Consider the following 27358-nt stretch of genomic DNA (forward strand, 5'->3'; position numbering starts at 1 on the left):
TGCTCTACAATGAACTGAACATCTTATGGTGTACCAATTGGTTACTGCCTTAACATTAAATTTAACTTTACTTGTAGATAATTAATATCCACTTAGAACTGTCTTGGTGCTAATCTCTGCACTTGCCTTATCTCAATGAGCTTTTCACTGATTAATACTCATGGTAATCTTATTTGTAAAATCTCTGTGGCAGTTGAAGCTCTCAGATTAATTGGCACTTACCATACAATAATGCCCATTAATACAGAACAGATATTTAGTGATTTGAGGAAGATGTATTTGGTAGAGGAATCCCAATCTTCTAAGAGGGGAGTTCCTCATAATTATGTGGTTAGTGACTCCATCATGTCATTTTCATTCTTATAAAAATACGCATACAACTATTTTGGCTCGATGTAATAAAACGTTTGAGGCTGAATTTTTGTTAGTTAAAATAACAAGTATTGTAAGGTTGTAGAGTCCATGCTTCATGGATAGAGCCTATACAAGGCATACAAATAAAATACTTTACTAATCCACTACAATTGCCATTAGTGTCAGTGGTTAAATTATTGTATTTGCTACATAAGCTATAAAGTATGATACCTGAATTAGATCCCAACTAGGTGCACCTGATTTAGCTCCCTTCTGGACATCGCACCCCTCCCGATTGTGAGGTCAATTTGACATCACAAAAAAGAGTACATGCCCTGAATTAGCACTCCCTTGCAATATGGGAGTCCTTACTCAGCTCTTTGACCATGTCTTATGTCCCGATTTAACACCCTCTCAATTCTATTTTCAGTAGTTTTTACTCTTTTTTTTATTCCTTCCGCTACAGTAAATATTTCGTGCCACAATGTCCAAGAATCCAATTATGGGTAACTTACATACATATATATATATTCACAATTTAGTTCATCAAATTAAATTTTTAACCAACGTTTAAATAATATCCATAATACATTTTACATTGTCGTTGCTGTCTTCAGTACACTGTTATCTCTCGTAATGTTTGGTATATCCCGTTTCATTTGAAACTCTGAGATCTATACATATTTTCCATTTTTACCACAAAAAGATTAATTTGGAATATTACAGAATTAAAAATAGCCACATCGGACAAGCCTTTCGTATCTACGAACAATATTTTATTTTTATTTATATAGATTAATCGTAGATAAATTATTTATTAGTTTAGTCAAGTAAGCTGCATTGACTTAAGTTTTTTACACCAAAGTGACCATATATTTTACAGCTAGCAACAAGGCGTAAATCAAGCATATTATTTATGTCATCCCACTGCTCAATATACTCAATAAATTACTCAAATAAAGCCCTAATTTTTGACAAGTGTGAGTTTTTAATCTAATGCCACTGGTTATAACATTTGCATGTCTATTTTCATCCTAGTAGGTTTGCTAGTTAACACAGTTTATTAGTACGGTAACATAGAAGAACTGGCTGTTATGGCACATTATTACTTTTTGTAGAATCAGTTTTAAACATAAGAGTATTTCGGTAATACACGTATTAACAACAAAATAGTAGCGGAAATTTTACATTGTGTGAATTGAACCTTCAACTGTAAATTAATTGTCACAAATTTTTATTTTCATGACAGCAACTCCATGAATACGAAAGACTGTTACTCCTTAACACTACCGCATTTAATCTAACATAACACATTAACAAAAATGTTAGTTTAATTGGGCTTTGCAATTAAATGCATAGAATGTTGACAATAATATAATATAGAGCTTATTTATATGCCGAGAAAAATATTTAGACAATATACATTTATCGGACATTTTAGGCAATTGGACACCTAACAGGCTGTACTTTGCCTGTCAAAAATAGTTTATATGCTCCTTTTAACATGTACATAATTAAACAATTTTAAAGTTGTTCGCAAGCTGTTGATTACTTTCAATAGTACAGATTTTTTTATTTTGTTTGATTTCCGATAGTGAAAACATATATCCAGCTAAACATTATCATGCCAATTAACTCATTTTATTAGTTATGCCATATTTATAGAATTATTATTAGATGAAGAAGAAGGAAAAGTGTTTGATTTAAAACAAAACAATTGAATAATCAGGTGGCAAGCATGGAACCAAGTATAAACAAACACACTACAGCAATGGCCTATGGGCGGTCTACTGGGTTGGCTATTACAACGTGTTCCAAAAGTTCCAGTATTGTTCATTAATTAATAAAGATATAGAATTATTATTTTAAATGCCCACATAACAAATAAATTAATCATAACAAAACAACTAAAATCAAAATGAGAAATTAGAGATATAACGGTTCTGGATTACTGAGAAAATTATAAATGTGATTTACATAATAATTGAATAATGAATTTATTTATTTTAAATGTATCTCATTCTTTGTTTAAAGTTAATTACTCCAACTCGAAGAACGCAGTGTTTTATTTTTATAACATTAATGATGGAAAATATCCTTTGTAACATTGGTGTTAAAAATCTTGGTTGCTCTATTGCAACAGTAATGCATTAGTCTTAAATATATGACATAACAGGGAAATATTGAAACTGAGGGGTGCTAATTCAGCACATTGACCGTGTCCATGCGCTGAATAAGCACCCCTCAGGCGTGACGTCAGAGGCCTAGGGACCGTAAGGCAGCGCCCCCTAACAACAACGGGCATCGTTGTACCGATTGGCGTTAAAAATCAAATAACTGTTACATTTTCTATTACCCTGGCCTCAGAAAAATCTCTTGCAAATAAATGAACTGCTTTTTTGAGGGTGTTTTAAAACTATTTAAAAATGAAATTATAATTACTATCGCTCCCGCCAGATGTTGATGATTGAATCCAATTTCTGTACGAGAAGTGTTCAACGTGTTGACCTAGAGATTTGGAATTTGACGGTTAACCATGTTTTTTTTTCAGTAACTTATCAATATATGTGATTAAGTTATTTTGATGGACTAAATAGTGGTCCATTTGTGAGTAGCAGGATGTAGTCCGCTGTGGTGCAAACACGAGGCCTCTCACACTCACTTGAAGTGTGGCGTCCGGTTATCTTGATTAGGGACGAAAAATTTATGCTTCTCATTTAAAAATTTACAATAAACACGGTAATTTTAAATATTTATAATAAAACCTATCATCGGTTTAACATATCACAATCTTAAACTATATTTTGAAGATGATGAAACAGAATTTATGGTTGGAGTTTTTTTAATTATAACTGCAAGGGATGCCGTAATTTAAGACTTATGACTTCAAGAAATTAATTTTTTATATAATATAATTTTAAATGATTTATTTCTTTAGAAAATCACATTCTGTTATACATTTAAAATGTTATTCCCTACAGTCCATCTTCATACGTATACTGTAACACCTCCACCTCTTTATCTTCAACCATTTTTTTCTGACCATAATAGGTAATTCTCAAAAAATATTAATGAACCTGAGATTTTTGCCCATCAAACACATCTTCCAATGTCAAGTTCACGTTCACTCACGATGGGAAGACACTGTCTACATATACGTCACGTCGTCCAATGACTAGTCATGTTGCCTGTAGGTGTGTGTGTGTGTTTGCGAAGTGAAGACATCAGTAGTCATGGAGGTATGCGGCAACAGACAGTGACGCAAGTAGGTCACGATCACCGGGGGCCGCACCGCGCCGCGCTATACAGCTGACTGACTGAGTCGATCAGCTGACAGCTACCGCGCGCCTCGCCATTGTTGTTGAGGTTATGTCACCCACAAGTAACACCTGCATAAACCTTCGGCTCGGCTATCGTCTCTGCCTGCCTGATCTGGTGACCAACAAACACTGTGTTGTTAGCCCCAGTTACTTGAGAGAGGTGTATATGATATCCTCGAAATTCTTTGGAGAGAAGACCAAATTAAAAAAACACAAGATCAGATAAATATATATATCTGATTGCGCCATAAAATCAAAACCCACTTAAACATTAAAATGAGTAATAATTTACGAAAAAACATTACCGGTAGTGAGTTCCAAGTACAAAATTCAAGCCTTACTATTTAAAGACCATAGCTTTTAAAGCCACCTAGCATTACGTGGAGCAAATCTCCAGTTGGCGGGAAAATTCTGAAACTTCCCTTTCTTTAGAGGAATTTCAGCTCTAATTACAAATATAATAACTATGAAACTTGTTGTATTACAACTATTAACCATTTAGTATTAATTCATGGAAGATCTTCCAGAAAACAATGCAAATACATGAACATCAACATAACAAGCAACAACAATGTAATGTATTGATAAAGCTAAAACTAAACTACATAATGTTGGTCAATAATATTAATTTTTTATTGTAATATCACTTGTACAAAATAAATACAAATACAAAATTAATATTAATTTATTTATTTATCAACATTACAAGAAAATAATATGATAAATTAGATACACTTAATAAACTCCAAACGTTAAAATGTTACACGGGCTTATCTGATGTATTTGTGTTTGTTTATATTGTATGGTTTTCCTAGTTGATATTATGTATCGAGACTTACACACTGCATTGTAAACTTTAACCGTGCCAACAAATTATGATTTCATTTGTTTTATAAAGTGAAATTTCCAGACAAAGCTATTAACGAACACACGTTCTACTTCAAATCGCATCGTTCTGTGTCCTCTATGCGACAATTATTGCAGAAATGTCATAGGGACTTGAAACTTGATACACAGTCTAAGGAAGACACCTATTAAATTTGAGGTCAAAAGCCATATTCACGGCTTCACAAGCTGATATAAAGGTGTAATAGCAGAAAATTTACAGAGAAAACGTTACGGTTAGTTCGCTTTCTGTCGGTTTCTTTGATACTCTGTAGTAATGGTCTATTCTTAAAAAAATACATTGATTAAAGCCACTCTTGGTTAAAAATTAAACAGTGTATTATGTCTAGAGATAAAGCCAATAGCTGTAATGAGCTCCAAACTTTTAACTATTAAAAGAAACAAGACGGATTTTGTAATGTGCCTTATAAAAACATTGATCAAATATTATCTTTGGATTTTGTAATATGCCTTATAAAAAAAAAGTCTCAATGAGCTGTAGGAGAAAGAAATATCTGGTTAGTGTAAACTAACCAATTTGATCACAACTCTGTTTACTAAGAATTTCAATAGGAATAGGATAATATAAGAGTTTATTAAATTTACTATGAAATGTGAACGTGTACAAGTAAAATGAACTCGATAGTAATTTCAGACCTTTTAGTTTGTAGGACATATTGTTATATTCGGCTCCGGTTGCAAGTAAGTGTTGTGTGGAATGCAGAAGATTCTAATCTGTTTAAAATTCGTTAGCGTGTTTTGAAGTTTGTATATAATAAACAAGTCCAATATCATTTATAAACCTTTATTATATTATTGATACACATTTAATAAACCAACATCATTTTTGTAGCTGGAGAAAATATGTAATACTACGTTAAAACAGGGCATAATTATTACAACGACGGAATAAATATGATGTGAATTCGGCGAGGATGTGGCAGTATATACATTTAGGTTTTGTGAGCGTAATGAATGAAGATGAGTTTGAAACGTATATCTAGTAAATTAAAATGGAAGTAAGAAGTACAAAATTTCTTTTATTCTTTTCATAGTAAAATATTCTTTAAAAAAATCCACTAAAGCCGTAAATTAATATTGCAAACAATTGCTATATATTTGAAATAATAGGATATTGTAATGGGCTGTCTGCAACCTTTGATTCACAAGTAAATTGGTAAACTAAAATTGGTTTTAGTTCCACGTACAAAAATACAGGATAACCTAGCATTCACAAAAAGTGCTATAAATATACAATAAACATGTTCTTCTACATTTTTTCAATTAGATCACTCGCATAATTAATCATGTTTTATTGCTTTAATTGCAGAAATAACACTCACTACTGTTTCCCTTATTTAAAACTAATTTCACTATTTAACACTTCATACCAACAATATAATAAATACTAGACCTATGCATTTTTATGGCCACTATAAAAATTATTTCCAGTAATTAAATTTAAATTTAAAAAATATGTAAATAGTTATTGTGAATAAATGACGATGATGCTTAAACAAGCCAATTCTGGTCGGATGTCCTGCTTCTAATAAATACATTCAAGTGCAAAAGCAAGTCTCTAGTTAAACATTGATGCACATCTGGAGTTAAGGACGAAGCCGTAGACAAGGACTGGAAGAGTACGCGGAACGGAAGTTATGTGGACGCGCCGGAAACTCCTCGTGTCTCGGTTTGCATCCAAGTTATCAAGTCATAGCGTTGGAAAATCCGGCTCTGACGATCAGCTTGTTACTTAGCAACAACCAGTAAGAACACAAGTAAACCCCCTTAGGGTTGTCTCAGCGTGGGCGAAACTGGCGCACAATAACAGGTCGATAACATTAACATAAAAATAAACACTGTCTCGTCTCTGAATGTATAACAGTCAATAAGCACATCAGTAAAACCCCGTGAGGTTGTCTCTGCGTGGGCTGAACTGGCGCACAATAACAGGTTGATAACATTAACACAAACATCAACACTGTCTTTTCTCTGAATTTATAACAGTCAGTAAGAACACAAGTAAAACCCCGACGGGTTGTCTCTGCGTGGGCTGAACTAGCGCACAATAACAGGTCGATAACATTAACATAAAAATAAACACTGTCTCGTCTCTGAATGTATAACAGTCAATAAGCACATCAGTAAAACCCCGTGAGGTTGTCTCTGCGTGGGCTGAACTGGTGCACAATAACAGGTTGATAACATTAAAACAAACATCAACACTGTCTTTTCTCTGAATTTATAACAGTCAGTAAGAACACAAGTAAAACCCCGACGGGTTGTCTCTGCGTGGGCTGAACTAGCGCACAATAACAGGTCGATAACATTAGCACAAACATCAACACTGCCTCTACTCTGAATGTATAACAGTCAGTAAGAACACGAGTAAAACCCCGACGGGTTGTCTCTGCGTGGGCTGAACTGGCGCACAATAACAGGTCGATAACATTGAGACAAATATCAACACTGTCTTTTCTCTGAATGTATAACAGTCAGTAAGAACACAAGTAAAACCCCGAGGGGTTATCTCTGCGTGGGCTGAACTGGCGCACAATAACAGCTATAACATTAACACAAACATCAACACTGCCTCTTCTATGTATGCATAATATACAACAACGTCATAAAAACGGCAGAGTAATGTCTGCAATATTTAATTATGGCAATAAAAGACATGCAGAGAAACAGAAAACTCGTCTCTACTACACAGTTACCTGAATTCCCGTGCAAGCTCGGATTTCTCGAAAGGAAAAGTTGGGACAATACTTCTTTAAACTACTATAAAATAACACAACTGGATGTTTGCACACAAAATTTAACTTTAAATTTCCCCATCTCCTTGGCTTCTAAGAAGTTGCTATACATGATGCGATAATCGATAAAGATTATATTGGTTTTAAATTGTCCACCTTAATACCCATTAGTTGATATCTGGGTGAAAAACATGTTTTTAGATCATTCAAGACTGTATGTCTATTAAGAATACGAAAAATGTCTAGTAACCAATTTTTCAAATTTGCCATGTCACTATTTTTACCGCCGACACAAAACGCCAATTTCCACCACTCTAATGTATTTATTTTTCTCCATAAAAAGGTATGTAATTCATAAAAAATAGGTTGTTAGATTGTTCAGTTTCAGATCCACTCTGATATATTTGTTTTTGTTTTGAATTTATATAATCAATATGAGTCACCAAACCAGGATATGTTGGGTTTCAGAATCACTCTAAGATATTGATTTGTGTTATCAATCAACACATAGTATAAATTAATTTAGTTTTTTGTGTTGGTCTGTTTGTGTATCGTTATTTTCTAAAGTACCCAATTGATTTTGATACGATTTAACTGTCGGCTTCGTTATGAAGTGGGACAGGTTCCTAGATATGATAAATCAATATTTTAATCAGAGAATTCTGGAAAACAATTATAATATTTACGGCACGTAATCCATAGTTAACTGACACTAAACAGCTGTTAATACTTTCAGTGGAAATTCACCAAAATTGCAGAAATATTTGTTTACATTTAACTGTTATAAAATGTTTAATAATTGTACAATGCTTGATAAGTAGTGTTATGCAGATTGCAAAGACAAATTTAATAAATTTAATTTAATTAATTTTTAATTATATAATTATTTAATTTTTTTTTAACATTGCACTAATGACGAATAAACCATCTCATGCATTGAAGATAACATTTAAAAGATAAAACTCACCTTGATGAACAAAGCTGTGAATGCTTTGACACAATGTTTGTATGTGCTGTGACACATACGATTATCGAAACTGGTCGTCTTCCTTGACAATTTTACTGTAGATAAAGCAAAAGCAAAGGGTGTCATACTCTTCCCCTTACATCAGAAGCAGAATACAAGCGACGGAAGTACATTCGTAAAGTAGTCTTTATAAGCTTACATATGCACATATTTTCTTGTGCAATACGGGGTAAATATCAAAAATACTTATAGCGACTGAAACATCGCAGATCGCAAATAAACGCTTTAAAACCTACGTTGGATTATCGACGGAAGTACATTCGTAAAGTAGTCTTTATAAGCTTACATATGCACATATTTTCTTGTGCAATACGGGGTAAATATCAAAAAATACTTATAGCGACTGAAACATCGCAGATCGCAAATAAACGCTTTAAAACCTACGTTGGATTATCGACGGAAGTACATTCGTAAAGTAGTCTTTATAAGCTTACATATGCACATATTTTCTTGTGCAATACGGGGTAAATATCAAAAATACTTATAGCGACTGAAACATCGCAGATCGCAAATAAACGCTTTAAAACCTACGTTGGATTATCGACGGAAGTACATTCGTAAAGTAGTCTTTATAAGCTTACATATGCACATATTTTCTTGTGCAATACGGGGTAAATATCAAAAATACTTATAGCGACTGAAACATCGCAGATCGCAAATAAACGCTTTAAAACCTAAGTTGGATTATCGACGGAAGTACATTCGTAAAGTAGTCTTTATAAGCTTACATATGCACATATTTTCTTGTGCAATACGGGGTAAATATCAAAAATACTTATAGCGACTGAAACATCGCAGATCGCAAATAAACGCTTTAAAACCTACGTTGGATTATCGACGGAAGTACATTCGTAAAGTAGTCTTTATAAGCTTACATATGCACATATTTTCTTGTGCAATACGGGGTAAATATCAAAAATACTTATAGCGACTGAAACATCGCAGATCGCAAATAAACGCTTTAAAACCTACGTTGGATTATCGACGGAAGTACATTCGTAAAGTAGTCTTTATAAGCTTACATATGCACATATTTTCTTGTGCAATACGGGGTAAATATCAAAAATACTTATAGCGACTGAAACATCGCAGATCGCAAATAAACGCTTTAAAACCTACGTTGGATTATCGACGGAAGTACATTCGTAAAGTAGTCTTTATAAGCTTACATATGCACATATTTTCTTGTGCAATACGGGGTAAATATCAAAAATACTTATAGCGACTGAAACATCGCAGATCGCAAATAAACGCTTTAAAACCTACGTTGGATTATCGACGGAAGTACATTCGTAAAGTAGTCTTTATAAGCTTACATATGCACATATTTTCTTGTGCAATACGGGGTAAATATCAAAAATACTTATAGCGACTGAAACATCGCAGATCGCAAATAAACGCTTTAAAACCTACGTTGGATTATCGACGGAAGTACATTCGTAAAGTAGTCTTTATAAGCTTACATATGCACATATTTTCTTGTGCAATACGGGGTAAATATCAAAAATACTTATAGCGACTGAAACATCGCAGATCGCAAATAAACGCTTTAAAACCTACGTTGGATTATCGACGGAAGTACATTCGTAAAGTAGTCTTTATAAGCTTACATATGCACATATTTTCTTGTGCAATACGGGGTAAATATCAAAAATACTTATAGCGACTGAAACATCGCAGATCGCAAATAAACGCTTTAAAACCTACGTTGGATTATCGACGGAAGTACATTCGTAAAGTAGTCTTTATAAGCTTACATATGCACATATTTTCTTGTGCAATACGGGGTAAATATCAAAAATACTTATAGCGACTGAAACATCGCAGATCGCAAATAAACGCTTTAAAACCTACGTTGGATTATCGACGGAAGTACATTCGTAAAGTAGTCTTTATAAGCTTACATATGCACATATTTTCTTGTGCAATACGGGGTAAATATCAAAAATACTTATAGCGACTGAAACATCGCAGATCGCAAATAAACGCTTTAAAACCTACGTTGGATTATCGACGGAAGTACATTCGTAAAGTAGTCTTTATAAGCTTACATATGCACATATTTTCTTGTGCAATACGGGGTAAATATCAAAAATACTTATAGCGACTGAAACATCGCAGATCGCAAATAAATGCTTTAAAACCTAAGTTGGATTATCGACGGAAGTACATTCGTAAAGTAGTCTTTATAAGCTTACATATGCACATATTTTCTTGTGCAATACGGGGTAAATATCAAAAATACTTATAGCGACTGAAACATCGCAGATCGCAAATAAACGCTTTAAAACCTAAGTTGGATTATCGGCGGAAGTACATTCGTAAAGTAGTCTTTATAAGCTTACATATGCACATATTTTCTTGTGCAATACGGGGTAAATATCAAAAATACTTATAGCGACTGAAACATCGCAGATCGCAAATAAACGCTTTAAAACCTAAGTTGGATTAAAAAAAAAATAGGTCATATCGGACTCTTTCGAAGCGCAGTAACTTTTCAGCCGTACGTAACTTATATAATTTCTTTATCGGGACAAAAAAAATCAAACCAACACTAAGCACCTGAAAAATCTTAAGACAGAAAGTAAATTAAAAGAGCCGAAAACAGAGGCTTTTTAATCGAAGTTGTACGTATTTTCTTTATCTGGTCGTATATCAAAACCAACTATGGCACTTGAAATACCTGGGATAGAAAATTAATCTAAACAGACGAAAGTTGACAATCTTTGACATAATTAGGTTTTCGAGACTTATGTGTATATATTTATGCATACAAAACAACCTAAAATAGAAACAGTCAAAGTTCTATTTACGTTTTTAATCTCTCAGCCTGGGTACTGAAATATGCACCAGAAATGTCTACTTGTTTAAAAAGTTGTAGGGCTCTATCATATTACATCATAAATGCTTTTACTAAGAATATATAGCCTTCGATTTTGAAAACTGCGAGTGAAGCCGCAGGTAACTGCTAATGGATTAATATACATGAGTCACCATAAACATGATGTTGGATTTCAGATCCACTCTATGATATTGGTTTGTCTACTCAACCAAAATGTATGTTTAAAAAAGTAATTATAAATATAATATATATATTATATATATATATATATATATATTATATATATATATATATATATAAGTACCTATATATGAGTATAAAAGAAGCTATTTTTACTACTCGTAGATATATTTACGGATATTTTCTTAAATACATGTCCTATATTATTCTGATAATTCTCGAAAGGATGTTACAACAAAGAAGCTGTTTACAATAATCACTTTAATAAATATGATTTCCCGACTCGAGTATTACACACTTCACACCAACGAATGCAAGGGGAAGGTGTGACAACAAATACGAGATGTATGTCACCTACATGCTACAAGTGGGCCAGCTGACACGACACACTCGAGAATCAAGGGTCTGACATCTGGCCAGCTACCTCAAGCCACAGGAACAGTCGAAACCTTTCTCTTGACTAGTGGATATAGTCACGGCCGAACCATTCTCTCGAGGATTTAACATATTACAAGAGAATCTTAGTCTGGGATGATGAGGACGTAGTATATGGCCAGTTACCTCAAGCCACAGGATCAGGCGGAACCTTTCTCTTGACTAGTGGATATAGTCACGGCCGAACCATTCTCTCGAGGATTTAACATATTACAAGAGAATCTTAGTCTGGGATGATGTGTACGTAGTATATGGCCAGTTACCTCAAGCCACAGGAGCAGGCGGAACCTTTCTCTTGACTAGTGGATATAGTCACGGCCGAACCATTCTCTCGAGGATTTAACATATTACAAGAGAATCTTAGTCTGGGATGATGTGTACGTAGTATATGGCCAGTTACCTCAAGCCACAGGATCAGGCGGAACCTTTCTCTTGACTAGTGGATATAGTCACGGCCGAACCATTCTCTCGAGGATTTAACATATTACAAGAGAATCTTAGTCTGGGATGATGTGTACGTAGTATATGGCCAGTTACCTCAAGCCACAGGATCAGGCGGAACCTTTCTCTTGACTAGTGGATATAGTCACGGCCGAACCATTCTCTCGAGGATTTAACATATTACAAGAGAATCTTAGTCTGGGATGACGTGTACGTAGTATATGGCCAGTTACCTCAAGCCACAGGAGCAGGCGGAACCTTTCTCTTGACTAGTGGATATAGTCACGGCCGAACCATTCTCTCGAGGATTTAACATATTACAAGAGAATCTTAGTCTGGGATGATGTGTACGTAGTATATGGCCAGCTACCTCAAGCCACAGGAACAGGCGGAACATTTCTCTTGACTAGTGGATATAGTCACGGCCGAACCATTCTCGCGAGGATTTAACATATTACAAGAGAGTCATAGTCTGGGATGATGTGTAGGTAGTATATGGCCAGCTACCTCAAGCCACAGGAACAGGCGGAACCTTTCTCGCGAGGTGTTGTTACTTGTATTACAAGAGAATCTTAGTCTGTGAGAATGTGTACTAGTATATGGATGGAAGAGCAGGTGTACTCTGTTTTTTACAATATCTCATGAAACTGGATACTAATAAATTATATATTAAACACATGAGATAACTGTTTCAGATACAAGAAAGTTGATAAAAACAACAGAAAATTACTTCATAAGACTATAGTTGGCCAAATAGTAAAGAAGAGTGAGCATTATGTAATGTTTTACTTAGATTTACAGAATAAATGATGCTTTAAAGAAGTTCGAACTATACTGAACTTAGTGAGTTTATATATCGTGCATCTAATAAATAAATTGAAATTAATAAGTAATATAAAAATTGATAAGTCGTATGTTACTTTTCACGTTTGCAGCTGCGATCATTAAAGCCTCCAGAGCGGGAACTTTGCAAGATAACTGAAGGGAGAAGTGACGCAAAGAGAAAGTCAAATATGACATCAAGAGTGATGTCTACACAGCGCACGATACGTCTCTGTTGTAGCTAGGTACTTGTCATTGACAGCTATTTTGGCTTTTATCTACATAGATAAATGAGTAGTGACGTCAGAAATCGTGTCTGGCACATTGAGAAACCCAGCAATTGTGAAAATATTCTTTTAAAGAATAATAGTTTCAATTTTATGGGCTCAGCTTCGAACAATAATGTTATATTAATTCATAAACTGAAGTCTTATGCTGGGGCAATAAAGGCAATTGTAACGATTCCAAAAAGTGTGTTGACTTTCAGTCAAATTTAACAAGTTACGTTTGTTAAAAAATTGTATACTGTAAAAAAGTAAATACAAATGTCATGCCAGATAAGCCTTCAATCGTTTTCCAACGTATAAACTTGCTTTCCACAATTTCAATACTTATTTAGAAGGGTAGGTTTTATATATTAAATTTACGAGCCTACGTATTTTAACAGTGTTGGCATGCAACAACTTACATTCAACCGAATGCTATTTATACAACTTGGATGGATGTATTTGAAAATAAAACACGGGTAAAACACACTAATACTACAACGTATGCAATAGCCAACCAAAATACACAATGTTGGATCTCACTACTCCAAATTAATGTAAGAAAGCTCCGTAAAACATCCAAGCCAGTTCCTGTAACAGTTTAAGATATAAAGTGTTTCTAAAATTAATGAATTTCACGTTGGCGGTATAGAGCTTACCCGCTTCTTTTAGCATACAACCGGTCTTTAATAGAATGGACCCCAACCGCGAACAGAAAAGTACTTCTGTATTACAACGTGTCGTAACGCCCGCCGGTGTAATAACCGAGCCACTTTTAAATCACAGCTTACTTGGTTATCTGCTTTAATTGCGCCTGCTTTGCGAAACGCTGCGAGACCAGCAGACGTGGCGAGGAGACGATCTACTGAGCGCGCCACAACAATCTCAACTACGTAGTCCAGAGCGAGATCGAACAGAGTGCTTAACTCGTTCCAGAACACTTACCTGGAAATACCGCGTTCGCTCATCAGTCACTCATCAAACACTACGGTGACTATACAAATTTCTGGGAGGCTCCAGTCATTATAGCTTTTGGCAAGGTCTAGGTCGGGGTTCCCGCAGCAGCGTAGCGCACCGCCCAATTCTTCCTGGTAGGAACTCCATGTCTTTTATTCATGAGGTAACCGAAGATCGTGGTATTCGACGTATGTACGTTTAAAGAACTCACATACGAGTTCGATTTTACTAGAACAAATGGAACAGACGGAACCATTTTCTGTCACGGATGATTAGGCTTTTTATTCGGATTTCAGGTCAATATCGGTTCATCTTTAGAAATATTTTTACGACAATTTTCGATATTATCTGTTCTTTTTAAATTAGAAGGCCTAAACAATGTGATAGTGTTGCCTCATTAAAAACTTTAGCATCGGAAAGTTCTGATCTCGCTATTTGACAAAATCGCATTAATTTATCCTAAAACAAATCTTAAACCCCTCCGAAGCCCATGCGAGTATAATTCAGTTACCACGACTGTCCTCCAATTCCGTCTCTCTAGCGGTGATCGTTGGACTCAAGCCTACCTCTGGTTCTGTACGATACGTGAGTACCAATACACCCATCACTTGACATATGTAAGCAGCACTGCCATAACCAATAAAGAATAACTTAAAATTCCTATACGCACCTAATGTGAGGAATATAATTTATAAAAATCATACTTTAAATTTCAAATAATAATATCATCAATTTTAAATAATAAAATATGCATATTTCTAAACAATCCTAGAAATGGAAATAATACTTCAATACGAATTAAAAATAACAACTTCACTAAATACGTGGCATTGCCATCACTTACTCATTGCTACAGACACGGTAATAAATTTTCATTATTGTCAAATTTTTGCCAAAAACATTATTTAACCACATCCCAACAAACATCGAAATGAGGTATCGACTAGCCCAAATGAACTGATAAAATCCTAATTGTAAAGCAGATAATAATTCAAAGATTTTTACGTACCAAACAAATCGTATTTCTCAGAACCAAAAAGTATCTAAGACAGCTTCTTGAAATCTTACCTTCTACCGTAACACAATTCACAGCCAATTCAATTCTTCTCAATTCATAAAATTGTAAAAATGCTAAGGGAATAACATTTTTAAGGTAATTTTATACTAAGAGAACCCAAATATGTCTCAGTTATACATAACACTAGCAAACAAAGGTAAGCGAACAATTCATTTCCACTAAACAAGATAAGACAGTTTCAAAATTAATATGAATACTTTCGTCGAGTTATAAAAAAAAAAAAAAAAAACAGTTGCATTTTACACATCTAAAGAATCGTGGTGAGACTGCATTGACATCTAGAATGAAGATAACAACAGAATAACTAATAAAGACAGCCCATACATTCATCAAAATCACTAACTTTTATTTCAATGTTACCAATCAAGCTTCAAATTAACATAAATACAATAGTGGTCCTAATCACATGTGTTCCATACGATAACACTGTGTGATAAAAAAACGTAATCAAGGAACTTGTTTATTAACCGAGACGAATAGCTCACAAAAATTTAGATTTCGAACTTAAAAAGAATACCGATCGTACTGAGCGAATATTATAGACAATCTTGCAAAACAGAAAAGATTACATATAAACTAAGTTCCAGCTGGGATATATATATTATTGGAACATTTTTGGTGGAAGAAAAAGCTCAGTAGCTCAATAAATCGACTACGTTATTTCCAATGTGTAGTCAAGTTTTAACAGACCAGAGATAAAATAAGACAGTTGTGTTGAAAATCTCCACAAATAGTACAGATTCCACACATTACAACTTCGACTGACTTAACCAGTAACCACTTTTAAAATAATTTACTATGAATTTTTATCTTTTTTTTGGAAGTGCTTAATGGTTTGACCATCGAGTTATGTTTCGAAGTAGTTTATCAAATTAGCTTGAGAAAATTCTCATAATAGAAATCTTAAATCTATGTACTTACTATAGGGCACCGAGGAGGAAACTCACCTGTAACAGTAAAATAAAGTTAATTTCAGTGTAACACTAAAATGGAACACAGGAAGTATTGTTAAGGCGAGAATACGACTACTCGACGACTGACTGGACGTTTGTTGTACGTCATCGATGAAACTGGGTGCACGCAACAACGATCTCACTATTGTTTACCGAACCTATGCAATATTCAGGTCGGGATGCGTGCTGGTCGATGGTCCGGACATACCGCCAGATCCGTATTCGCCTTACAACAAGAAAATAACAGTTAAGCACATAATGCAACATCCAAATATGGCCGTTATTTTAATGGCGCCAATGAGTCCTCGGGTATTTTTCTTACTAACACAAATTGAAAATAAAAACTGATACATATCTATTACCTCTGTAATTGCCGCTGTACGAGTATTTAATCAACTGGTATATCTAGTTTCTAGCGATTCCTTAGCAAACGTTAATTAGCGAAAAACTTTGTTAAGAGTAATTCATTAATAGCTTAAAACAAATTTTAAACCAAATCAAAAGTAATATATCGCTAAATTGTAACTTAATAGAACAAAAAATATAAGTTTTCCTACTTTTTTGGCTCGACCAGACGTATGCTACTCAGTTTGGCAATTTTCCTGATATCACTTTGACAACTCTGTCTCAAGCCCACAGTTATCGCATTATCTACGGTTGTCTGTGACTCACGTCTCGGGGACAATAGACTTGAAAGACGTCCATAATTGTCCTAAATGATAAATATTTTGGCGATTTCATAACTCAGTTCTCTCTTTGGCGGTTCACTTCAAAGTGAAACCGAATTCTACGATATAACCTTTATAAGTGTAAGGGAATTTGATTAACACTGTAAAAAATAAACTTTTAATTTTGGTGAAAGACCATCACTATCGATTTCCTCAAAAATGTGACAGGAATGGCGGTGATTCTATCATCAAGATACTTGTAATATCTCTGTATCAGAGACTATTCTGTAATGCTAATAGATGTTCTTGATTACATCGCCATTGGGCTTCGACTAAAATATAATTCAGCGGTAGAACGAGATATATATATATATATATATATATATATATATATATATATATATATATTCATCGATCCTATATAATTATTTTGCATTTTATTGCCGATTTAACCAAGAAACCTTAGAGGGAACATTATGCTACAGTACATATACAATACAAATCTGATCTAAATCCAGTCCAATCTTAAAACTAAACTAGTACCTTGCTCAATAACAACGGAAACAGTAGCAGAGGTAAAGGAGAGCCCTGCGGTACGCCCGACTGACCACTGCTCACTCTACCCCGCTGTCCACCGTGCACGTTCACTGACAATAGACAGAACTCCGTGTGGTAATATGCTCCACATTAACCCGTGTCCAATTAGCCCGGTTACATACACACACACAACATTAGCCCCACATATCGGGTCACACACACACACACACACACAATACTCTCGCGGGCGATACATATTCATATACTATACCTACATCGAATCAACTTGCTTTCATTCAGTATCGAGAATCAAGTCCAGGAAGTAGATATTGAAAAGGAAATTTTCTCCATGTCGTATTTAATTTTTTTATTTAAATGCAATAGATTTCAGATTTAAAAAACACAGGAAATGAAGGCTAAAATACTGTAACGAAATTACGGACTAAAATAAGGTCAACATATATATATATATATATATATATATATATATATATATATATAATTAAAATGCGGATATAAGACCGAGAAGACGCGGTTACCACATATAAATAAGTACGTTATTTATCAAGATACTAATCCTACCCAAGAACAGAACATACGAGGTGACAGAAATGAGGCGGTAGAATAGCGACTTTGCCACGATGTAATCGTATCACGACAGTACTTGAATGGTCAGTGACTGACAAAAAACTGCTAAGGGAGGTCACGACATTGGGTGTCGGTGTCGAGTACAGCAGCTGACACCCACACACATACGCACGCACGTACACTGGGACACTGCCAAAGGCCATATACCTCCTGACCACTTGAGTTATCATTGCCGTCTCAAGATTCTGATTTATAACCGGACCGTAGAGGTTAGACTCCTATTTAGCATACAAATGTCCAGTTCCATTCATAGCTCAGATAGTTGTCGGTCGCGGGGTCGAGGGTACAGGTCGGATTGTGCGGAACTGGTCAGTAGAGAACTGGTTCCCACAGCGCGAACTGGTTCCGTGATAGTCATCCCCGGACTACAAATACATTCTGAAGTGACAAATATGTATTCTTGTTGAGAAATGCCCTTCCATAATTTGGATGAGATTTTGCAGGAGACACGTAGGCCTAATTCTATAAAGTTCCTCATAAGACCAATCATTTCCGTTAATATTTTATGTGGTTTGAGAAAGACTTTCTGTTCGCTATGGTTACTAAGATAGATTTCGATTCCTAGTGTATTTTATTAAAAAATACTAGTTTTACGTGTGCGCTAATTTAATCCACTGGTTAACGTGGCATCAGCACGACAAGCAAAACTACCCTCGCTTTTATAACAGTTAGTCCGTACATCCGATAAACATAGATTCGATTTTTCTTTAACGATACGGATTTAAAAGTACATCACGTAAGTAAAGAAATCATGACGCAATCATACTTAAATAGTGAAACTATCAAGTAGTACTCAACTTCAGATATAGTACTGCGACGTTCCAAGTTGATCCCTAGAGACAATTTGCTGTTTAAGACAGGTCACTCACTACAACATAACACTGTACAAACGTTTGGCTGAAGGATTTGTTGACAAAAATATGAAAATCGCCGTCTTTGTGTTTATACAAGAAAGTGCTGAGCTGCGAAAAGTTGTTCTACGCGTTCACATTCCTCAGGTATGACCTTCTCAACTGCACTCGTCAGTCGTCTCTCGGTGGCACAGCTACCAGTACAGTACAAAGCCTATTGGTAATTAATACTTAGATGCCAAAGAAACTGTACCTGCCATCACGATATATTGGGAACATTTCAAGTACAGTGTTAAAACTAAGTATTTTCTTGTATATACCCCTGAATAATCTTCCTTGCGGGTATACCATATATTGAAATAAAATACTGAATTCTGTCAAACTACCAAAAATCACTGGCAGTACCTCGTTTTTAAATAATATGCGCATTTTATCTATATTCATAGGAAGTCCGGCCACTCATACAACGCAAATTATTTTAAATAAAACGTGCACTTGCATGTTCAGCAGTCCTCAAAACACAACAATGAATTAGTTATTTAAGAACTTTTGAAATTCCAGAATATTGGAATTGTTAGCGATTGTACCACAACACTCCAGACACTTCGATTTGTAATTTGGTCAAACAAGTAACGAAAAGAGATCGGGATGGTGTAGGCAAAACACTGCACGTAAAATATAGATGGCAATGTTACATAATATGTACAATATTACAGAAGAACAATTTCCGGTAACTAGTAGGAAGTACACGCGAGAGAGGCCCTTGTAGTAGAGTAGTTATGTGGTTTTAATTGACTACTTGCTCGCCTTGACAGCAGTCTCTCTCTCTCTCTCTACTGCACGAAGAGATGCAACACAATGCTACAACTGCAAGAGCTAATCAGAAGGCAAGCAATAATGAGATTTTATGTTACACGACTTACTACTACTCACGACATTTACGCCTTGCAACTACGAGTCGCGTCGCTCCCACTTGCTCTCGTAAACTTTGTCAATTAACTATAGCCATTTCATTGTGCCTGTCCATTCATTGTGTGTACAACATAAACAGCTACTTCATAGGAAATTTTTAAAAATACATATATATATAAAGTCAATGATACACAACAAAATTTAAATGCTACGTTATCGAAAACAAAACTTCTATTTAACTCGTTGTGAATTAAAGTTTCGAGCGAGAGGGGGGGTTCACACAATTAATAAGTTTCTCCTACTCTACAACTGTACAGTAAAATAATCGAACGGGTTAACTGCTGAACAAGCTAAAATATGAAGTGAAACGTATCTATAATTGAGCAATGCAGACCAGAAGAAGTGCGGAAGTTAAATAGGCCAAGATCGCGCAGGTGCGACCTCGATAGTTGTGCACTACACAACACAACCTCGTTAAGGTTGTAGCATACCTGCAGATTATTTTCTTAGTCCAAACGGTGTATTTTGGAGACTTCATTTTATTTGAAACTTGTACTAGTACTTATAAAAACAAGTGGGACAACAGTATGTTTCACGGTGTTGCGCCCCAAACGTCTGTTATTACGGATAGATCTGAACCTCTAAGGTGTGTGGTAGCTACATAGTTTAAGCAAGATATCCTTGACTACGTCACACTTCCCGTTCGTAACACCTTTTTCACCTATTACTGTGCTTTTTGTGGCATGGAATAATTGCAATATCAAGTAGTACATAGGACACCAATCCAATGTCAGCACTGCATTTACATGGATAGTTTATTTATTGTCCTTGAAGGTTACATTTCCGGAATATTTGCCTTTGCGGACGTAACCATTCGAACCGAGTATACTAAGACTAAGGTATACTATCGCCTATTTACGTTTGGTACTTTTGCAGTATCACTGCACAATACATATTGACACTACCTGGATTGTTAATACATTCTCGATATCAGTTAATTAATGATTGTTGATTTCACTATTATTCGCATGAACGTTACTCATGTAAATGTTAATTATAAGGTTATTTTGATCCTTCGGGCGTATTGTGTGTTCGGTAACAAAGATGAGCTTACAGGTTATCAAAAATATTTAAAAGTGTGCAGGGTTCTACTTACAACTTTACTCAATGTTACTTTTGAGGATACCTTCAGCAGCGAAACTAAGTGTATATCATCAGTATAATCTAATATCATCAAATAATAGAGATTATAACTTTTAACAATAAAACAGAAAATCATTACAACAATACTATATCCTTCATTTTGCAGAAGTAGCTTACGAAAGTAAAATATGTTAAAGCACGATGAAAAGGAGAAATGTGGCATTGATAAAATGGTGAGATAGGCAACAGTCCAGGATATCCCCGTAATTCACGACCTCGATGATAGGAGGAAGACTATTCACATCGGGCCGAGAGAAGATTCTGTAAACACCTGATACAAATGATACTGATAGAACTAATAATCGCAATGAAACTAAAATCTGTTGTCCTTGATAAGAAGGGGAAATTATTCTTCTAATGCCATTTTCTATTGAAGCCAGTGTAAGAGAATGGCTTTTTATAGAGGTGAATGCACACACTAAATAATGTGAAACACAGATAAGTGAACACCACACAATGATACTGATAGAACTAATAATCGCAATGAAATTAAAATCTGTTGTCCTTGATAAGAAGGGGAAATTATTCTTCTAATGCCATTTTCTATTGAAGCCAGTGTAAGAGAATGGCTTTTTATAGAAGTGAATGCACACACTAAAAAATGTGAAACACAGACAAATGAAGGCATAAAAGACCTTCACGCACGGATTATCGCATCGGCTGATATTTACTTATTAAAAAATGCGTGTAACTCTACAAATTTTTTCCATAAACCACTCGCAAGAAGAACGCCTATAATAACGGTTTAAATTAATTGGAAGGCATTTACTTTAACAAACACTATATTCCTAATTTTCATTCAAATTTTTTAATGAACCAAGACAACAGATTTAGTTTGTTATGATTGTAAAGCAACTATCATGGAATAAACGAATCGTATTACTTGGTAGATTCAATCAGAATACCATATATCAACATTGACAACTGTTCAGTGTACAATGTAGAGTGTAGAGTGCACAGGGCCGTGTTGACGCAACACACACTTATCCAACACAAGGCAGGACAACAGAACAGGACGGCGCTGACAGGGACGTCAGTGAAAGCAGCACCGCGCCGCGTCTGCTTGCCCGGGTGACATCGCATACTGATGGATTGGGCAACTAACAAGGTCGGCTCAAGACTGCTGCTAAACCGCTGCTCTGGTGTTTAGTGTGTCCTGAGGAAGTGACGTCGTATCTGCAGATCTGGCAGTAATAAGACGTGCACTTCACCGTGTCTGCTTGCCCTGGTGACATCGCATACTGATGGATTGAGCAACTAACAAGGTCGGCTCAAGACTGCTACTAAACCGCTGCTCTGGTGTTTAGTGTGTCCTGAGGAAGTGACGTCGTATCTGCAGATCTGGCAGTAATAAGACGTGCACTTCACCGTGTCTGCTTGCCCTGGTGACATCGCATACTGATGGATTGAGCAACTAACAAGGTCGGCTCAAGACTGCTGCTAAACCGCTGCTCTGGTGTTTAGTGTGTCCTGAGGAAGTGACGTCGTATCTGCAGATCTGGCAGTAACAAGACGTGCACTTCACCGTGTCTGCTTGCCCTGGTGACATCGCATACTGATGGATTGAGCAACTAACAAGGTCGGCTCAAGACTGCTGCTAAACCGCTGCTCTGGTGTTTAGTGTGTCCTGAGGAAGTGACGTCGTATCTGCAGATCTGGCAGTAATAAGACGTGCACTTCACCGTGTCTGCTTGCCCTGGTGACATCGCATACTGATGGATTGAGCAACTAACAAGGTCGGCTCAAGACTGCTGCTAAACCGCTGCTCTGGTGTTTAGTGTGTCCTGAGGAAGTGACGTCGTATCTGCAGATCTGGCAGTAACAAGACGTGCACTTCACCGTGTCTGCTTGCCCTGGTGACATCGCATACTGATGGATTGAGCAACTAACAAGGTCGGCTCAAGACTGCTGCTAAACCGCTGCTCTGGTGTTTAGTGTGTCCTGAGGAAGTGACGTCGTATCTGCAGATCTGGCAGTAATAAGACGTGCACTTCACCGTGTCTGCTTGCCCTGGTGACATCGCATACTGATGGATTGAGCAACTAACAAGGTCGGCTCAAGACTGCTGCTAAACCGCTGCTCTGGTGTTTAGTTCTGAGGAAGTGACGTATCTGCAGATCTGGCAGTATTGAGAAGTGCACTTCACCGTCGAGCGGGTTTATAACCCGTGATAGATTGGGACGGCGGTATGTATATGGCCCGAGCATAACGACTTCTTTGCAGCATCAAATATCCTTTCTTCACCCACTTCAATAATTCTAGCGGATATCATGAATGTTATTTATTCAATATTTTGATGAATTTGCCATGAATACAAAAATATGCACACAGGGAAAGAGAAATAAACGATAGGGTTGGCGCTGGTATTCCCAGTAGTGATCACCTACACGTGAGAGGGGTGCATGGACAAGCTCTACTCTCATAGTTTATGTAGCCCTACTCTTGTTCATATGAGTCACCCTGCGTAGCCAGATGTCTGTTACTAAGAACCCTCGCCAACTGGACGAACAGATTCCGCACCTAATGATCGTGCACAACGAAAAACGACGGTCACCATGGACAAACCATTAAGGGGCTCGTACAGTTGTCTTGCTGCTGTCGTCGTCTATGTAGTCATAGGAGAATGTTGATTCGTCAATGATTGAAGCAGAAACCTGAGCGGTATTGCTCACTGTCAACTCTGTACGTACACCACTTCATTAGCAACACTAGTCGTAAGCATGTAACAATAATCGTAAGTGAAATTTGGAAAGTATATAATCATTCATTCGATCAAATACGTACTCTCTAATTCGTTTACACACACACAGATTTCCAAATAAGATTATTGAATTATATTTAATTACTTTGTTGCTCACTATAAGATTCCTCCGTTACTTTAGAATGAATTTTAATACGTATCATTTATTACGACGAACTATTTTTAGGTTTCAATATTAAAAAGAACCAATAATCAAAATTCATCGAGATAACATAGTATTTGGATTACACAACTGGCAATAAGTTTCTTGTAGGAAAAAGCAATACAAACATTATTTTGCTCCAACGTCACTACCAGTCGTTTAAGTCTCCGAGAGTTCCGTCGTACGCATTTATTTCTTAGGCTGTAAAGTGTAGACTAGTAATGTTATTTTTATAATAATAACTAAACTAAACTTATGGTAGAATTTAATTTTTAGCATTTCGACACGAACATTAAAATTAAGAAATTATGTTCCCATAATCATTACTAAAACCGTCACGTGTCAGGAAGAAAGACCTTGGAAAGAGGGTTTACTACAAGGGTGATGAAGGAATACAGTTTAATTTTCTTGCCATTGGTAACTTGACCTACTTACATAATAGCTTCTAGCTATTGGCTAGCAGTCAGGGTTGCGAGGACTTCTACAACTGTTACACTACCTCAAGTAATACCGGTCTTCAAGTTTTAAAGTGAACTCACTCGAGATGATGAAAGTGAATGAAAACAGTTCAGAGTTTCAATTTCACTCACAGTGAGTCATAAGGATTGGTCGCTTTTGAGAACACTTTCAATAGGAATGTCCTCATAAAAATTCCTTGCACATCATGATCCCCTCGATATATCAGCCATATAATATATTCCTACTGATTAAAGTAATGTAGTAGGCCTCCCTGGGAGTCTTCCAATAGTATTCTTTAAATGGCTTAGAAGTTCTTTTTTGTAGCATTTCTGAAATTGCTTCTTTTTAAAATAATTACCCTGTAAAAGCCCCGAAACACAGCAGACCGCGTGGTAATTTTCAGTATGATTTTCAAATGGAAAATAAATTAAAAGTTGATTTAGAGACTCTTGTAAAATTTAGACCATGCATAAAGCCTTTGTACATCCTAAACGAGATAATTTAAACCTGGTCGTAATTGTACTAAAAGACTAGACTGCGTTAACATATTTTATAGGGGCCGAGTACAATAGCAAGCTCAACATATAAACCACCTTTGTGGGTCCAAAGATTACTAACAAAAATACTTTCTACTGAAGTTAAGTTTATGACCTAACTTCGTAACCTTTCCTTTTTAAAACGTCAAACCTCTGCAATGTTACCGTTTCGTTAAGGTTAATCTGTGAATTAAGAGGGTTGTTTTTGACAGCTTCAGTATGGACTGCCCCAAGTTTCGTCCCTTGCTGTTGTCATTTTAATTTTTATACTGTTGGCATCCCTGACACATAGTCTAAAAAGATTATCTATATCGATGGCATTGCGATGCATCACAACACAGAGATGTTCCCATGATGAAAACTACCACTACCACGACTTTTGTGTCCTCCGTAGCAATTCATCTCAATGATAGGATACCTCACAATAAATGTACGCCTGACTTAAATATAGCGTTTATATACAATGAGAATCCACAGTTTCATTTGAGCCATCTCAAAGCGACGACCATCAAGGTCAAGAAAGAACCATTACCTCTAACAGTATATAAAAGGGAAAAAGAAGACTGTTATACGACAATTCTTGTCTACTCAGAATTTCAAATTTGTAACAACTTCCAATCTTGACACACCAAACAAACCATTTCTTAGTTAGTGTCCGAGTTACATACTGGAGGCTTGGATGACAAATTGGGTTTCGAATTATGAACAAATCATCATTGTAATAGCCGACCCAAATAAAGGATCTTATTAAAGTATTTGGCACTTGACGGAATGGTCTCTGAATAAATGCTCCCGAACTGGTGTCGGTCAGAGCAACTATTAGAGATTGAAGTGTGGACAGGCTTATCACTAGTCGTGTGAATGTGGAGCGGTCAGTCAGACTGTCATTCACATCGTGATATAACTTCCTTTACGATCGTTTTCTGGACGTATACGATTGAAAAAACTAAATGTAGTTTGCAAAAAAAAAAAACTGATTCAAGACTTATATTTCGCTTTGTGTTAGAAGATTTATCTATCTTACTACCACTGATACTAATATACTGAATTCTAGTATTTTAATCTTATAAGGGGTACAATAGACATAGAGTTTTATTATATCCAAAATTTACTTTTTAGATTATATAACTTTCTTAGAAAGTTTAGAGAATTTTTTACATTACATTATATGCATAACTGCAGATTAACTTTTAAGACAAATTAAAAATATTTGTTTATGACAATGTCTTGTATTATTGAAATCAAAACAATAATTTGCATCTTCCCCATGAAAATATACATAATATCAGAATATATATGGATCGACAGTTCGATGTGTCAATGGCGCACGCCTGTTGCTTCACCAGTTTGTCACTATGTCGGTGAGAAGCCCTATAGGCGGCTGCTATTTGTGAACCCAATCACTTTCCTTCTTTGCTCTGGCACAGATAACCGCAGCGGCGAGCGCAATCGCAGTGCAATATCAGGATGTGCCTAAGCTTGCAGGAATTTCGGCCACTTTCCCTCCTGCCGAGGAAGTGCCGGGAATATCTAAATATGTCGCATCACACAGCAAGAAAAACAGGGAATCATTACCGCTGAGCTTGTTTTAAACAGTTCAAACATTTTTAAAGCTGATATTTTTAGAGCTAACACGTGAACAATCCATCAAAATAGTACTTCATATGCATGGCGTGTACTTCCTTTCCCTTAAAAAATGAAAATCATATACAGTACCACTAAGTTATTTTAACAAATATTACTGGACTTTGGGTTTAAAAGGTAATATTCCGGATGATGTAAGAAATACCCTTTAGGCTTAAATTAAGAAATAGATGGAATTATATTAATAATGCCGTCTCCTTGCTAGACGGTGGCCTGCTGCCTATACAATTTCCATTTATTTTTGTGTGTTTGGTTCAGGTGTCACAAAGGACGAAATTTGCGCAGGAATTTTCATAAGGTCAGCCCTGATACAAATCGCAGATTTTTTAAAAATCCATCTACTAGGGAGCACAGCAATTTTCCGCCAAGGAAATACATACCAACCCCTCCCCCCACCGCCCATGTTACCACCTAATATTCGTATTTAAGCAATGAACCATGATCCGTGTTATGGGTACCTCAACATTTCAATAAACTTCCCACTATTATAAATAACACCTATAACTAACCAGAACTTTCCAAGGTCTCACTGTAATAAGGTCTAGACAGGATACTATAGAAGGTAAATACTCGGCCAAGTTCACGCGCCTCTCACCGCCTTCCCGGTTACCCGGTTGTCGGTTACATGACCATCAACCAGTGACATGGAAGGATAACAATCGGCCTTGTCGTCATCAGTAA

The 27358-nt window shown here is 35.9% G+C and overlaps 1 protein-coding gene across 8 annotated transcripts in view; it reads right to left on the minus strand.

Annotated features, from left to right (window-relative positions):
- LOC124360911 (elongation of very long chain fatty acids protein AAEL008004) overlaps positions 1-27358 on the minus strand; it is a 164088-nt gene that overhangs the window by 32100 nt on the left and 104630 nt on the right. The window contains exon 1 of one of the 8 annotated variants that reach the window (XM_046814964.1): positions 16285-16310. The exons of the other annotated variants lie outside the window; for them this stretch is intronic. The gene's annotated coding sequence lies outside the window, so the exon portion shown is untranslated. Of the gene's footprint in view, positions 1-16284; positions 16311-27358 lie in introns of those variants that run through there. 8 annotated transcript variants of the gene reach the window in all.

This window comes from Homalodisca vitripennis, chromosome 1 (genome assembly GCF_021130785.1).
Source record: "Homalodisca vitripennis isolate AUS2020 chromosome 1, UT_GWSS_2.1, whole genome shotgun sequence".
Taxonomy (NCBI): Eukaryota; Metazoa; Arthropoda; class Insecta; order Hemiptera; family Cicadellidae; genus Homalodisca; species Homalodisca vitripennis.